The sequence below is a fragment of the Sycon ciliatum genome, chromosome 7 (genome assembly GCF_964019385.1).
Source record: "Sycon ciliatum chromosome 7, ocSycCili1.1, whole genome shotgun sequence".
Lineage (NCBI taxonomy): Eukaryota > Metazoa > Porifera > Calcarea > Leucosolenida > Sycettidae > Sycon > Sycon ciliatum.
Window position 1 is genome coordinate 25,860,946 of NC_088649.1, and position 12,071 is coordinate 25,873,016.

General features: G+C 42.3%; 1 long non-coding RNA gene across 1 annotated transcript in view; it reads left to right on the forward strand.

The window, feature by feature from the left end:
• Positions 1 to 12,071, forward strand: part of LOC135821491 (uncharacterized) — a 37,515-nt gene that overhangs the window by 7,745 nt on the left and 17,699 nt on the right. The window contains exon 2 of the long non-coding RNA XR_010554374.1: positions 1,310 to 1,381. This is a non-coding gene — a long non-coding RNA (uncharacterized LOC135821491). The remainder of the gene's footprint in view (positions 1 to 1,309; positions 1,382 to 12,071) is intronic.

The following is a 12,071-nucleotide window of genomic DNA, read 5'->3' on the forward strand; positions in this document are numbered from 1 at the left end:
CCATGAACCTTCCAAGTTGGAAGGCTGTTGGTTTGCGCACTGGAGATGTGTTAGAGCTAGGTCTCGGGTCGCTGAATGTCTCAGTAGCCTGTCAGTTGTGTGCCCTATTATCGCACTTTCTGACCGTTTATCATCTCGTTACCGTCGTGGATAGTTGCTGCATAACTCGTTCTCAGGTGTTTCTTCTCTTTTTTACATTTTATTACTCGCTCTGTATCCGACTTTAAACTTTCTTTGAGTGCCGACTCTTTTTAAAATAATCTTTCTCTTTTGTAACTCGGGTATTGAGCCAATAATAAAAGTAGAAAGGAAAAGGACATATGGAAATGAGTTAAGAGTAACTCTCCACCACTGTAACTAGATACTATATACAGTCAGAAAGTGCAACAACTAGGCACAAAACTGACAGAGTACTGAGACATTCGACGTCCTGACACCTAGCTTGTACACATCTCCGTAGCGCTAACTGACAGCCTTCCAACTTGGAAGGTTCAAGGTTATGAAAAGACCAAAGAGGGGAAGGCAAGCGCAACGAAAACGAGCACAAGCTACAGTCCCAACGGAACAAAGAATGTCGATTGTCACTGGACGATGACGAGTTTCAAATTGCACACCTGATGAGCCGTCACGAACCATACGGCGAAACTTACGTCGTGTGAAACAACTTGTTTTGTAGTCAACTAGTCCATCACAATGTCATGCATGAGGAGTACTGTAGGAGTTTAGATTTCGGCTTGTACAATTCGTTCTCGCAAAGCTTCCCCCTTCTTAATTTATCTTTGATATTTTTGACCCACCCAAGTTGGGTGGTGTGCTGCTTTGCTGCTTCGAATTGTAGTTAGACCGCTTTGTCAAATCGCCTACTGGTCTCGTCATCGTCCAGTGACAATCGACATTCTTTGTTCCGTTGGGACTGTAGCTTGTGCTCGTTTTCGTTGCGCTTGCCTTCCCCTCTTTGGTCTTTCCATAACCTTGAACCTTCCAAGTTGGAAGGCTGTCGGTTAGCGCTACGGAGATGTGTTGAAGCTAGGTGTCAGGACGTCGAATGTCTCAGTACTCTGTCAGTTATGTGCCTAGTTATTGCACTTTCTGACTGTATATAGTAACTAGTTACAGTCGTGGAGAGTTACTCTTAACTCGTTTCCATATGTCCTTTTCCTTTCTACTTTCTCTTTTGTATAAATAATAATAATCCCTAGTCATAACTCGTAACAGGTTGTCCTTCTCCTCTGAGATGCCAAATAGAGTAACAAGAAATTCTTCCAGGAAGTGATATACATCCTATCAAAATTCTACTTTGATCTCCCAGGGATTTGACAAGTAATCAACTTGTTCACCTTCCTGCCGGGCTGTTCAACGCCACAACCAAATTACAATACCTGTAAGTCATGTTGTGAATGTACCGTTATTATGATCCCACCAGAGCAGTTCAGGACAAGACAAAAGGGGCACTGTTGACTTCAAGATCAAAGCTAGAACGCCGAACTAGAATGACAGAGAAGCTCAGCAGCACAACGGAGAAGCATGCGCGGCTGATACAACTTGGAGTAGAGGAGTAGAAAGAACTTCCTTGAGCGTGTAGACCTGCGCAGATTAGAGCTAGGAGAATTAACAGAGATAGCAGAAGACTGAGTAGAAGATTCAGCAGAAGGTGCAGCAGATGCAGAAGAGGATAGCGATGTTGATTCCACATCCTGGCGGCTGGCGGCAACCTCTGGCTGTGACGGCTGCGGTGATTCGGCATCTGCATGTGATGGCGGCTGTGCAGTTACCAAAGTTGAAGTCGATGGCGGTGATGACCGGTCGGATATGCCTGCACTCTCGGGTAGCATTTCTCCTCCATCGGACGGAAGACGGCGTCTAATGTGATCAGCATGGCGATTCCATATGCGACCATCATCCAGACGTACAGTAAACGTGGCTGGACCAAGACATTCTTCCGGCACACCAGGCATCCATTTAGGCGTCGATGTGAAGTTAATCACCCAAACAGCATCACCACAACAGAGATCCGACGCCCGCGCTGTGCGACGGTCAACAGCAGCACCTTGCCTGTTCAAGACACGTGCTGATGTATCTGGAAACGTCAGGTCAAGACGAGAACGTGGCTTGCGTTCATAAGCAGCTGAAATGATGATTGGCCTGTTGTTGACTGAGGCGTTAAGCGATAATGAAACAGAAAGCGGTGTAACCGTGACGCTAGGTCTCCACCAGCACCTGACAATTTCTTCAAGCCGGATTTGACTGTTTGAACTGCTCGTTCAGCAAGACCGTTGCTTGCTGGGTGGTAGGGTGAAACCAAAGTATGCTTGATACCGTTAATTGAGCAGAATTGTTGAAACTCCGAGCTGGTGAACACTGAGCCATTATCCGAGACAAGCTGTTGCGGAAGACCATGTGTAGCGAAACACTCACGAAGCTTGCCACTGGTAGCTGTCGACGTAGCAGATGGAACAGCGTGCACGTCGATGTACTTGCTGTGGCTGTCGACGATCACAAGTAGCATCTTGCCTTCCACCGGGCCTGCATAATCAATGTGCAGTCGGGTCCAGGGTTTGCCTGGCCACTCTCAGGGATGCAATGGCTGTAGTGCTGGAGACTTCTGGGTTGCTTGAGATGGCTCACAGCTGCGGACCTTGAGTTCAATTTCGGCACCGATCGATGGCCACCAGACGTAGCTGCGGGCGAGCGACTTCATTCTGGTTATGCCGGGATGGCTGAAATGTAACTCTTCCAGTAACTTTTCTCGGCCTTGGGGTGGAATGACAATGCGAGACCCCAACAGTAAGCACCCATCGATGATGGAGAGTTCACTTCGACGACGGTAGTACACTTGGTAATCGCTATGTACGTCGTTAGGCCAGCCTTCCTGGACGTACTTAAGAACTAATGGAAGCACTGGATCGCGGCGAGACCATTGCGCAACGCTCGATGATGTCACGGGAGTTCCGTCCAAAACAGTCATTGACAAAACTGTTTCAGCCGGCACGGGAACCTGGAATTCTGGCGTTGGCGCCGGCAGACGACTGAGACCATCAGCGTTTCCATTCGATTTGCCGGGCTTGTACTGTAGCTCATAGTCATAGTTGGCTAACATCAGCGCCCAACGCTGAATACGACTGCTGGCCATAGCAGGAACGGGCCGACACTCGCTGAACAAACCCAGCAGAGGTTTGTGGTCTGTTTGAAGAGTGAATGATTGGCCATACAGGTACTTGTGGAATCGCTTGACAGCGAAAACCATGGCAAGGCCTTCCTTCTCAATCTGTCCGTAGTTTCGTTCTGCTGACGACAGGGTACGCGATGCGAAGATTACCGGATGCTCCTCGCCATTGACAACATGCGACAAAACTGCCCCAATGCCGTACGGTGAGGCATCACAGCTCACAACAATTATTGGTAGTTTAGGGTCGTAATGCACACGGACGGGTGAGTCAATGAGCAGCTTCTTGCTACTCTCGAATGCGGACTGTTGACAATGAGACCAGTCCCAACTCTTGGAAGACAATAGTTCATACAACGGAGTAAGTACTGAGCTCAGGTTAGGAATGAACTTGTGGTAGTAGTTGATTAGTCCGAGATAGCTTCTCAGCTCTTGCACGTCGGTAGGAGCCCTTGCATCAATGACATCTTGCACTTTCTCCTTGGTTGGCTTAATTCCAGATGCATCGATGATGTGACCTAAGAATGTCACAGAGGACCTTGCAAATGAACGTTTGGTGCGGTTCAAATGCAATCCAGCTGCGTTGAGACGTTCCAGAACCATGTTCAGATGTTTGTCGTGTTCTTCACGAGTTGTGCCAGAGAGAAGGATGTCATCCAAGTAGATCACGACCATTGGTATTCCAGCTAGCAATTGGTCGAGCGTACGTTGAAATATGCTCGGGGCCGAAGACACACCAAAAGGCAGTCGGTTGTACACAAACAGTCCCTTCGTGGTGTTGATGGTGGTAAGAAGTTTAGACTGTTCATCCAGTGGTAATTGGAGATAAGCTTGACTGAGGTCCAGCTTGGTGAAGCAACAGCCATTAGCAAGTTTCACGTACAAATCCTCTATGTTCGGCAATGGGTACTTATCTGTCTTGGCTGCCTGGTTAACAGTGCACTTGTAATCACCGCAAATGCGGACTTGGCCATTGCTCTTGAGAACTGGCACAATCGGTGCTGCCCACTCAGCGAATTCGACTGGCTGAATGACATTGTTGTCGACTAGTTTGTCCAGCTCCTTCTCCACGGCAGACTGTAGAGCATAAGGCACAGAGCGAGCTTTCAGGAAGCGAGGTCTAGCATTGCGGTCGACTGCAAGCTTGACACTGCTGTGCTTCCAGGTGCCTAGTCCGGGCTTGAAAACATCAGGATGCTTGCTCAGGAGGTCACTGCTCAGATCTCCGGTGACATTGAAGACTCGGTTCCAGTTGAGCTTTAGCGTCTGCAGCGCGTCTCTACCCAACAGATTCAGACCAGAACCCTCGACGACAAACATGATCAGCTGAGCCGAGTTCTTCGCATGACGGGCATTGCAGATGAGACGACCAATAACTGGTATGATCTTGCCAGCATACGACCTAAGGCTCGGCAGGTCATTCGTCTCCAGACTCGGGAGTTGCTGCTTGGTGTCTTTCGACGCCAGTGTCTGGTACTCCGCTTTGTTGATTATTGTTACTGCCGCTCCGGTGTCTATCTCAAACACAACAGGGGTGCCAGCCAGACTCACACTACACATATAAGGATCCACGTTGGAACGCACATGACCAGAGCAACTGGTGTGGTGCAGCTCCGCACTGTATTCCGCCGTCTGGTCAGGTGATGCGAACTCCGGGGCTCTCTGCTCGGAAAACTGATGCACAGCCTTCGACCGGCATACCTTTGCGAAATGATTCGACCTGCTGCAGGACTTGCACGTCTTGCCCCATGCTGGGCAATCCGAGCGGTTGTCGTGCCATTTCCCCCCGCATCCGCTACATTTGCGAACGGCCTTACTGGAAGGACTGGGCTGGTCACGACTTGATGGGTGTCGCCTCTCCACTTTATGGACTTGGGGATGTTCAGGCTTGCTGAAGCTGCTGGCCCCGGCCATGGCTACCACAGACGACATCGTGACTTCCACTGAACGTGCGTAAGTAAGGAGGTCTGCCAACGACATGCTGCTCTCCATGAAAGCCTTTTCACGTACCTTCGACGACACACAGTGCTGTACCACCTGAGACTTTAGCTCTGTGTCCATATCTGCAAATTGACAGTGCTTGACCAAACGCCTAAGACGAGTTACGTAGCTATCAAGGGTCTCCGACTGAGATTGTTTCTCACGACGGAACAAGTAGACCTCGTATTCCCTGTTGCGCTTCGGACTGAAGTGAGCCGGCAGAGCATCCTTCAAGTCGTCGTAACTTGTAATGCTACTGCTGTCAAAGGTGAGGTAGACGTCAAACACGTCCTCTCCGCCACCGTGCAAGAGCTGGGCTCTCTGCCGCTCGTCTTCCGTGATGTTTGCTGCAATCAAATAATTATCGAAACGAGCCAGCCATTTCTCCCAACGAGGGCCAACCGACTCAGGCGGTTCCAGATCAAACGGGTTCAATGATTTTACTGTGCTCATCGTGGCAGCTGAATCAAGGACTTCGTCGCCAAATATTATGATCACACCAGAGCAGTTCAGGACAAGACAAAAGGGGCACTGTTGACTTCAAGATCAAAGCTAGAACGCCGAACTAGAACGACAGAGAAGCTCAGCAGCACAACGGAAAAGCATGCGTGGCTGATACAACTTAGAGCAAAGGAGTAGAAAGATAATGATCTATCACGTGAGGTAGCTCACTAGTACGGATATCACAACCGTAAAAAGGCATTTTTTGCCGTAGTTCTTTTCTTTTGATATGTGGCAAATGGGATTTCGGGATTTGGTATTTCGCTAATTGATCTCATGTACACTCCCCCACCCTTTATGACCTGAATCTGACGCCGCTTGTGGAAGACTTTTCCAGGTAGAACTCCGGGCTGGAAGCAAAGAGCTGAGATAGCGTCTTTACAATTGGTCTGGCGCATTCCTTCAAGACAGGAGCGGAAACACCGTCGGGTCCAGTCGCCTTTGAGGAATTCAAGACGAGCTAGAGACCTGTGGACTGCATTGGGACAAAAGTGAACTGTCGTTAGTGCATGTGAGCCAGTGAATGCTGTGTTCAGTAAGTCCATCGTAGTAAATTCGAGGCTTTGTACACTGCATTTGTTGGAAGAGAAATGTGAGAAAGCCTCCGAGTTCTCATACTAACTTGTGGCCCTCTCGCACCCTTTAAGGTAGCTCGTTCCTAAATTTAAAACTAGTCCTTTGAGCATCCTTCTGCGCAGGTTTGGAGTAAAAATATTATGAAATATTATTATTTTTTGCCGCTCGCGGATTCGAACCTCCCCCGTATAAACTTTTTTCTTCTTCTTTTCTGGTAGTGGTTTTTGACAAGAATAGCTTCTTTAATCAACTCAAAAGGTATGTTCTTGTGGCAACAGAAACATGGAACTTGGCAGCCACTTTTTCATCAATCAAAGGAACATCTTTACCAAATTTATAGGAAATCCATTGAGCCGTTTCAATTTACTTGATGGCAGGGATTATGTAAATTTACCCCCAAATTGACAAATTGATAGTACAGTGCGTATCGGTTATAGTGTGGTCGTATACAAGAATATATTGCCTACAAGAATAAACACTCATTTTTTTCATAATCAGAACACATGTTTTATGTGTATATTTATTCTTACAAGCAGTATTATCGCATAGTAGAATATATCGGCCCTAAGAATGGATTTTATGCAGCAAAATATGCCAGATTAGTGCAAAGTGTGTTGCCTGTAGTAATCACATCTGTGCTCTGTGCATACTCAATACAATAATACTCAACACAAAAAGAGAGTTATGTCCAAGGGAGCATTGGAAAATCACTTTTTCTGTCCAGTCGGACTCTTTCTTCCGACTTCTCTCGTATCTGCTGCTCCGCAGTCTAGTCGCCTAGCACGACCGGTCGACCGCGAGTCTGATCCGTGTGTATCATGTGTACGTATCCACATGCCAAACGTGCACACAATGCGCGCATGCGCATATGATTATGTCACACGTGCATATGATATGTCACACGTGCATTATGATATGTGCACACTTGATTTATCGTGTGTAAGAAATATCGGCAATAAGAATCAAATGTCGTTTTTCAAACACCCACGCTATAACCGATACCTACTGTACTTGACAAAGTATGCTTCTGGTAGCTGCAGGGGGCTATAACTTGGTAGACTCTTCCCATTACTATTTGAGCTGAGCAAACCAAGAAGGTGGCTAAGGCATACTTTTTTGGAATTTTCTTTTTTCATGCCAAAGTGATATCTTTCTGTCCAACTTTATGGAAATGTTGGTGCCCATCTGAAATGTATATGTGCCATAAATAAGTTCACATTGTGCACATGTCACAGAATGTGTGGTATCAATGACACTAAGGATTGGTTCATACGGCACACGCAAGCACTAGCACTTGTACAACTTTGAGGGCGTCAAGGGCCGCATCAGTACTGGGCGCCAGTTATACACTTCGGGCTGGACATCACCGAGCGCAACTGTACTACTACTACTACTACTTCTACTACTACTACTACTACTACTACTACTACTACTACTACTACTACTACTACTACTACTACTACTACTACTACTACTACTACTACTACTACTACTACTACTACTACTACTACTACTACTACTACTACTACTACTACTACTACTACTACTACTACTACTACTACTACTACTACTACTACTACTACTACTACTACTACTACTACTACTACTACTACTACTACTACTACTACTACTACTACTACTACTACTACTACTACTACTACTACTACTACTACTACTACTACTACTACTACTACTACTACTACTACTACTACTACTACTACTACTACTACTACTACTACTACTACTACTACTACTACTACTACTACTACTACTACTACTACTACTACTACTACTACTACTACTACTACTACTACTACTACTACTACTACTACTACTACTACTACTACTACTACTACTACTACTACTACTACTACTACTACTACTACTACTACTACTACTACTACTACTACTACTACTACTACTACTACTACTACTACTACTACTACTACTACTACTACTACTACTACTACTACTACTACTACTACTACTACTACTACTACTACTACTACTACTACTACTACTACTACTACTACTACTACTACTACTACTACTACTACTACTACTACTACTACTACTACTACTACTACTACTACTACTACTACTACTACTACTACTACTACTACTACTACTACTACTACTACTACTACTACTACTACTACTACTACTACTACTACTACTACTACTACTACTACTACTACTACTACTACTACTACTACTACTACTACTACTACTACTACTACTACTACTACTACTACTACTACTACTACTACTACTACTACTACTACTACTACTACTACTACTACTACTACTACTACTACTACTACTACTACTACTACTACTACTACTACTACTACTACTACTACTACTACTACTACTACTACTACTACTACTACTACTACTACTACTACTACTACTACTACTACTACTACTACTACTACTACTACTACTACTACTACTACTACTACTACTACTACTACTACTACTACTACTACTACTACTACTACTACTACTACTACTACTACTACTACTACTACTACTACTACTACTACTACTACTACTACTACTACTACTACTACTACTACTACTACTACTACTACTACTACTACTACTACTACTACTACTACTACTACTACTACTACTACTACTACTACTACTACTACTACTACTACTACTACTACTACTACTACTACTACTACTACTACTACTACTACTACTACTACTACTACTACTACTACTACTACTACTACTACTACTACTACTACTACTACTACTACTACTACTACTACTACTACTACTACTACTACTACTACTACTACTACTACTACTACTACTACTACTACTACTACTACTACTACTACTACTACTACTACTACTACTACTACTACTACTACTACTACTACTACTACTACTACTACTACTACTACTACTACTACTACTACTACTACTACTACTACTACTACTACTACTACTACTACTACTACTACTACTACTACTACTACTACTACTACTACTACTACTACTACTACTACTACTACTACTACTACTACTACTACTACTACTACTACTACTACTACTACTACTACTACTACTACTACTACTACTACTACTACTACTACTACTACTACTACTACTACTACTACTACTACTACTACTACTACTACTACTACTACTACTACTACTACTACTACTACTACTACTACTACTACTACTACTACTACTACTACTACTACTACTACTACTACTACTACTACTACTACTACTACTACTACTACTACTACTACTACTACTACTACTACTACTACTACTACTACTACTACTACTACTACTACTACTACTACTACTACTACTACTACTACTACTACTACTACTACTACTACTACTACTACTACTACTACTACTACTACTACTACTACTACTACTACTACTACTACTACTACTACTACTACTACTACTACTACTACTACTACTACTACTACTACTACTACTACTACTACTACTACTACTACTACTACTACTACTACTACTACTACTACTACTACTACTACTACTACTACTACTACTACTACTACTACTACTACTACTACTACTACTACTACTACTACTACTACTACTACTACTACTACTACTACTACTACTACTACTACTACTACTACTACTACTACTACTACTACTACTACTACTACTACTACTACTACTACTACTACTACTACTACTACTACTACTACTACTACTACTACTACTACTACTACTACTACTACTACTACTACTACTACTACTACTACTACTACTACTACTACTACTACTACTACTACTACTACTACTACTACTACTACTACTACTACTACTACTACTACTACTACTACTACTACTACTACTACTACTACTACTACTACTACTACTACTACTACTACTACTACTACTACTACTACTACTACTACTACTACTACTACTACTACTACTACTACTACTACTACTACTACTACTACTACTACTACTACTACTACTACTACTACTACTACTACTACTACTACTACTACTACTACTACTACTACTACTACTACTACTACTACTACTACTACTACTACTACTACTACTACTACTACTACTACTACTACTACTACTACTACTACTACTACTACTACTACTACTACTACTACTACTACTACTACTACTACTACTACTACTACTACTACTACTACTACTACTACTACTACTACTACTACTACTACTACTACTACTACTACTACTACTACTACTACTACTACTACTACTACTACTACTACTACTACTACTACTACTACTACTACTACTACTACTACTACTACTACTACTACTACTACTACTACTACTACTACTACTACTACTACTACTACTACTACTACTACTACTACTACTACTACTACTACTACTACTACTACTACTACTACTACTACTACTACTACTACTACTACTACTACTACTACTACTACTACTACTACTACTACTACTACTACTACTACTACTACTACTACTACTACTACTACTACTACTACTACTACTACTACTACTACTACTACTACTACTACTACTACTACTACTACTACTACTACTACTACTACTACTACTACTACTACTACTACTACTACTACTACTACTACTACTACTACTACTACTACTACTACTACTACTACTACTACTACTACTACTACTACTACTACTACTACTACTACTACTACTACTACTACTACTACTACTACTACTACTACTACTACTACTACTACTACTACTACTACTACTACTACTACTACTACTACTACTACTACTACTACTACTACTACTACTACTACTACTACTACTACTACTACTACTACTACTACTACTACTACTACTACTACTACTACTACTACTACTACTACTACTACTACTACTACTACTACTACTACTACTACTACTACTACTACTACTACTACTACTACTACTACTACTACTACTACTACTACTACTACTACTACTACTACTACTACTACTACTACTACTACTACTACTACTACTACTACTACTACTACTACTACTACTACTACTACTACTACTACTACTACTACTACTACTACTACTACTACTACTACTACTACTACTACTACTACTACTACTACTACTACTACTACTACTACTACTACTACTACTACTACTACTACTACTACTACTACTACTACTACTACTACTACTACTACTACTACTACTACTACTACTACTACTACTACTACTACTACTACTACTACTACTACTACTACTACTACTACTACTACTACTACTACTACTACTACTACTACTACTACTACTACTACTACTACTACTACTACTACTACTACTACTACTACTACTACTACTACTACTACTACTACTACTACTACTACTACTACTACTACTACTACTACTACTACTACTACTACTACTACTACTACTACTACTACTACTACTACTACTACTACTACTACTACTACTACTACTACTACTACTACTACTACTACTACTACTACTACTACTACTACTACTACTACTACTACTACTACTACTACTACTACTACTACTACTACTACTACTACTACTACTACTACTACTACTACTACTACTACTACTACTACTACTACTACTACTACTACTACTACTACTACTACTACTACTACTACTACTACTACTACTACTACTACTACTACTACTACTACTACTACTACTACTACTACTACTACTACTACTACTACTACTACTACTACTACTACTACTACTACTACTACTACTACTACTACTACTACTACTACTACTACTACTACTACTACTACTACTACTACTACTACTACTACTACTACTACTACTA